Source organism: Colobus angolensis, unplaced genomic scaffold, assembly GCF_000951035.1.
Source record: "Colobus angolensis palliatus isolate OR3802 unplaced genomic scaffold, Cang.pa_1.0 Scaffold405, whole genome shotgun sequence".
Lineage (NCBI taxonomy): Eukaryota > Metazoa > Chordata > Mammalia > Primates > Cercopithecidae > Colobus > Colobus angolensis.
In genome coordinates, this window is record NW_012117433.1 from 806,827 (window position 1) to 812,896 (window position 6,070).

Sequence of the window (6,070 nt, forward strand, 5' to 3'; positions counted from 1 at the left end):
CAAGGGCAGGAAGCAACCAGCATGGGAGAAAGATGGAGGCGGGAAGACTCAACCAGTCTAGTTCTTCATGTTCTTCTGCCTGCTTTTATTCCAGTGGCCCTAGCAGCTGATTAGATGGTGCCCACCCAGATTGAGGGTTGGTCTGCCTCTCCCAGTTCACTGACTCAAATGTTAATCTCCTTCAGTAACACCCTCACAGACACACCCAGAACAACACTTTGCATCCTTCGGTCAAGCTGACATTCAGTATTAACCATCAAAATAACCTTACACTTAGATTGATCCTACCAAAAACAAACTAAAAAAAAAAAAAAAAAAAAAAAAAAAAGAGAGAGAGAGAGAGAGAAGAAAAACAAAGAAACAAAAAACAGTTTCTGGAGTGTGTCCTGTCAAATCCCTGACGTTCGTGCCATCATCAGGAGCAGAGGATGTGTACTGAGGAGGAGGGGTGTGTTGGAGAAAGAGTCCTAATCGTCTTCTGCTGTGTATTTTCACCAATTGCTGCCCTACAGACCCTTCCAGATAAGACATCTTGTAGGGGGAGGATGCTGTGACCAGCAAACCAACCCGATGGTGCCCCCATAGGCCAGAGCATTTATTTCCCACTCAGGCAATAACATTGTTGAGCCAACAGAGTGGTCCAACTAATGCCAGGATAATCTGAATCACACTCAAAGCTCTATGGTGATTTCCTTGATATATGGTCTAAATTTAATTCCATGTAATACATCTCATAAAATCTGTGTTTAAAAATATCCTGCCATTTTATCATCCTGCTATCAAACTTGCTGCAAGTGAGCCTCTACGTTTTTTAATGAGGAAGCATACTGCTGGCAGTAATACCACAGCGAGAGTCCAGAACACTATGCCAGTGTGCTGGAATTTCTCAGAGGTGCAATTTTGTGCAACAAATGTGTTTGCAGAACCTGAGGGGAAAAATCAGCCACAGGAAAACGAAAGATTAAAATTCTTAATACAAGAATGATTATAAATTGGAAGCATTGATGGATGCACACCTATGATTGTTAGCTGATTTTTCAATTGTAGACGATCATAATAAAAATTAAAAATAAAAGAAAGAGAACTATGTGAGTATTAGAGAAGCATATTGGATTTATCTGCTGTTCCTGGGTTGGGGGCATAAATAGGGCAGGTAGCAGTTATTCACTAAGTCCCCATTGTCCGGGAGCAATTGCTGCAGAGGTTGTGGGTAAGTGCTCTGTCGTCACATGTGATCTGTCTATTGTCCTGTCTGTGTATAGTCCCTCAGCAGTGATTATCTCTCAAGAAGATCTCAGGGGTTGTAGCTCAAATTAAAGTATCATAAAGATGTACGATAAGAAAGCAGGAGAAATGAAGGGCCTAATGTCACTTTTGAGTGCCCATTCAGTTACAAGAACTACTCATGGCACTTATTTTTATGTATTGAAACTGAAAAAAAAAAAAAAAAGACATACATTATCGATCCTAAACTGAGGTGGAGGTGTAGACTTGTCACATTTAATAGTTTGTCCAGGAACATAGATAGTAAATGGCAAAGCAAGGGTTTCACAAGTGTTCATTTTCTTTGGAGAAGGGTAGGGTCTTTAAATTACTTTTAATGCTATCATAAGAGTATAGTATAATTCTCTCATGAGAATATTAGCATCAATGTATTAAAATACTTTATGAGTAATAAATCACCCAACTCAGGCTTTCTTCAATAACAAAAGGGATTTTCACTATAAGGTGATGTCCATGAAAGGTTGGAAGAGTCCAGCAGTACACGGAGCTCATCCATGGAGATGCCCCAACTCTCAGCACCTCCCTGGGCTGATGGCTTTTCCTTGTGTCTCCGACAGCACCCATGACCTTCATGGGCTGCAGGCTTCCTCATCTATGGAGGAGAAGGAAATGGAGATACAGAGGCAGAGAGAGAAGGAAGGCAGGAGGCTTTATTTCTTTATTTATGTTCAGATGCTCTAAGAAATCGTTAATATTTTTCCCCACCAAATGCCTAGGAAGATCTTTGCTCCATCTCATTGATCCAAATTCCCTGTGTCCGTTTGGGCCATTAATGGGAGATGTGTGTATTATGTTGGCTTTTGTTTGTTTGTTTGTTTGTTTGTTTGTTTTAGATGGAGTCTTTCTCTGTCACCCAGGTTGGAGTGCAGTGGTGCGATCTCAGCTCACTGCAACCTCTACCTCCCAGGTTCAAGTGATTCTCCTGCCTCAGCCTCCTGAGTAGCTGAGATTACAGGCACACGATACCAAACCCAGATAACTTTTGTATTTTTAGTAGAGACAGGGTTTCGCCACGTTGGCCAGGCTGGTCTCCAAATCCTTACCTCAAGTGATCCACCCGCATTGGCCTCCCAAAGTGCTGGGATTACAGGCTTGAGCCACCAGGCCCGGCCAGGTATTAAGTTGATAAACAGTTTAAACGTAAACTAGATACCTCATGCCTAGAAGCAATGTTTCAACCCGGTTCTCTGAAGCAAATGGACTACTCAGAACTGGTGTTAAAGAATGTGGAAACTCTAGCGTAAATTGGAATAGGCATCAAAAAGAAACGGATATTGAAGAAGCAGCCACAGGGTCCAATATAACAAAACCAGAAGGTGATCTCCTTATATTAGTACATATAGTACAGAATAGGAAAGAGGATGTAAATCATTGCAAACTCTGTAATTTCAAATAATTTTCAAAGAATCAATTTTTAAAGTTTCCTAAAGATTCAGGATAAATGGTCCTAACATTTAACTATTTCATGTTTTAACAGTTAACTTATTCTGATTAATAAATTCATACCCAATTGAAAAAGAAATTGGAAAATAAAACAAAATTTGAAATTGCCATTAATCTCTGTGCCCAAAGAAAGTCACATGTGACATTTTTGGTGTCTTTCTCTCCAGTCTGGAATATACGCATATCATGTTATTATTTAAAACATGAATTCTTGGCTGTGTTTACGTATCTTAGCTTTTGTATTATAATTTCACTAAAGTTGTAATTTATCTTTATAACATTTTTTTCTGATTTTCTAGTCCCTTCAACTAAACGCTTACTTGATTTTGTTTCTTTCATTCTTTCTCAATAATAGAAAGTTTTAGGGCCATAAGTTTGTTGTTGGTGGTGGTTTGCTGCACAAAATTATAGAGAGTTCTGATTGCTTATATTTTTTACAGTTTTGATTTCCCATTTATCCAACCATTAACTGAGTGTTTTACAATATTTAACGACTAAAATTTTATTTTACTTTTTTTGGTAATAATAACTTTTATTATTATTTTGCTTCAGTGCGTGTTGACTCACTACCAGTTCCTTCTTCATCTGTGAAAAATAATATTACTCATTCCTCCAGAAAAATGCATTAAAGTACTAGGATATTACAAATAAACTGAATACATTCAGGCCAGCTTTAACCAGAATTATAAAATCAGCAACATAAGAAGCAAAATGCAAGATCATGCAAATTTTAACATTTGTCAAAAAACATAGTCCTCATTGTGTAAATAATGTGTTGGCTTGAACACTTTTCTCTACAGAGATTGTGATACCTGCTTTTGTTTCCATTTGCATTTGCTTGTGGGTACATCGTCCTTCCTTTTTCTTTGCTGATGCAATTTTCCCCATAGATGGTATATTCCTTGGGTCATGTTAATAAGAGGAAGTTTATACACTCACATATATGTCACCATTTGACTAAGAGCCCCTTATGTTTGTTTGTGACAAATTACCATCAGTGAGTATATGGACAATTTATGGTGGCGATGAGAACAAACCCAGGAAGGATATGGTTTGAGGTTTATAAAGTAAGCTCAGCTAGTGTTGGTTGTGACTAATAAATCAACATCCAATGCTCCACTATCAAACACTAATTAATTCTTTCTTTCCTCCCTCATATTAATTTAGTGTCATTCCAAGTCTTCAGAGGAAAGTGTTTACAGTCTGAAGCAAGAACACTCTTATGCCTTGCCAGAGAATTTTATTAATTGCAGTATGTGCAGTGGCTTTGGACACCCAAATTTAAAAAAGAAAAATGATTTTGGAAGACAATTCTCCCCTTTGGCAAGTATGATATTTTAGGATCTCAATAAATCCTTTTGAACCTAATGGAAGTAATTTTCTCATATCTTTTTTTGGTACTCAGATAGTGTGGTAATCTAATTACTAGGACTCTTATGTTCTAACATTCATATTAAAAGCAACTTCAAAATACAAAATAAAATAAATTCAACAAATTTGTTCAGAGACCTAGTCATAACATGATACTTCACTCTGATGACAAAGGCTATATTTGCACCTAAGTGATATTCACAGAGGACTAAAATACCCGTTTACCTACCTAAAATTCTGGTAGCTAGCTGAATCTTGTATGTACAATTATAAATATATGTTTTGGATATTTTAATTTGTTCTGAGTTTAGTGATTTAAAAGATTATCTGTAAATCAGATGACAGAATCCTTTTTTATGGGGGTGAGCAGGGAGGGTCTCACTCTGTCATCTAGACTGGAATGCAGTAGTGCAATCAGGGCTCACTGCAGCCTAGACCTCCCAGGATCAGCTGATCCTCCCACCTCAGCCTCCTGAGTGCCTGGGACTATAGGTACGCACCATTATGCCCAGCTAATTTTTGGGGTTTTTTTGTACTTTTTGTAGAAAAGGGGTTTTTCCATGTTGTCCTGGCTAGTCTCCGTCTCCTGGGCTCAAGTGATCCACCCACCTTGGCCTCCCAAAGTACTAGGATTACAGGTGTGAGCCACTGTGACCAGGCCTGATGGAATCTTTTATAAACAATATGGTATGGTGAGGAATTAAATAGAAAGTCACGGTTGGCCGGGCGCGGTGGCTCAAGCCTGTAATCCCAGCACTTTGGGAGGCCGAGACGGGCGGATCACGAGGTCAGGAGATCCAGACCATCCTGGTCTAACACGATGAAACCCCGTCTCTACTAAAAACTACAAAAAACTAGCCGGGCGAGGTGGCGGGCGCCTGTAGTCCCAGCTACTCGGGAGGCTGAGGCAGGAGAATGGCGTGAACCCGGGAGGCGGAGCTTGCAGTGAGCTGAGATCCGGCCACTGCACTCCAGCCCAGGCGACAGAGTGAGACTCCGTCTCGAAAAAAAAAAAAAAAAAGAAAGTCACGGTACTGTGCGGCTTTGATGGCTGATAAATGCTAGATGAAACTGCACTTTGTGGATTCATCATTTTTTGTGCCAGGTAGAAAATGTGGACACAGATGCACTCCTCCTACTTTCTTTTGTGTATGTTATAGAAGATGACAGTAAGTGGTAGAATGGATGGAAGACCCTAGTGTGCTAAGTCTTGCTTAAATGCCTATGCGTGTCTACAATTACAGGCCCTCTGACTCCTGGACTCAACACTAAGAGTTGAGAAGGGACTACCTCCATGGAGAGGCACAGCTTGCTCCAATATCTTGAGTCGGAAACAGAACAGCTCTGGGTTGTTGTCTTCCCAAACACTAGCTTTTGGGTGTGTCGATTTTTCAATCCTCATTGGGTTTTTTCAGAGTTCAGAATTTTAGGGGTGCATGAAAATTCTTTGACATCACAACATGATGAAAGCACCCTTTACTTTAGTCTCTGTCAAGATGTGGAATGAACCGGGGATTCCCAGGGTCTGCTCCTCCCTTGGGGAGTGGAAGAGAGACATCCTGTCCAAGGCTGGTTCAGCCACCAGCCACCAGCTAGATTCAGGAGTCCTGACTCCTGATGGAATGGTGAACCAGGGTGGAAACCAGGACATGAAATAAGGCTGCAGAAACTATGTGCTGAAAGGAATATAGTTGTATGGGGAATCTACTATTTCAACATTGCCAGTGTAGCATTTACTGCATAGTAAGAATTAAAGAACCTTTCAAATCTCTTAAAATTTTGGGCAGGGCAAAACACACCTACTCAGCAAATTGGGCTCAATGTGTGTAAAGCTCAGAGAATAATCCACAGTTATAAAAACTACTGGCAGGGGTCACCATGCCTCTTAAAAGACAAGCTGTGAAGGTCACTATAGGCATTCACGTTGCTAGGAACTGTTCACTTTAAAACTAGATGCTCAAATAAATCAATT

At 39.9% G+C, this 6,070-nt stretch overlaps 1 long non-coding RNA gene across 1 annotated transcript; it reads right to left on the bottom strand.

Annotated features, from left to right (window-relative positions):
• Nucleotides 1-1,546: 1,546 nt before the first annotated feature.
• Nucleotides 1,547-5,493, bottom strand: LOC105521708. Its single transcript, XR_001003307.1, has 2 exons — nt 5,389-5,493; nt 1,547-1,876 (listed from the first exon to the last, which is right to left on the bottom strand). It is a non-coding gene; the product is annotated as an uncharacterized LOC105521708 (long non-coding RNA).
• Nucleotides 5,494-6,070: the final 577 nt, after the last annotated feature.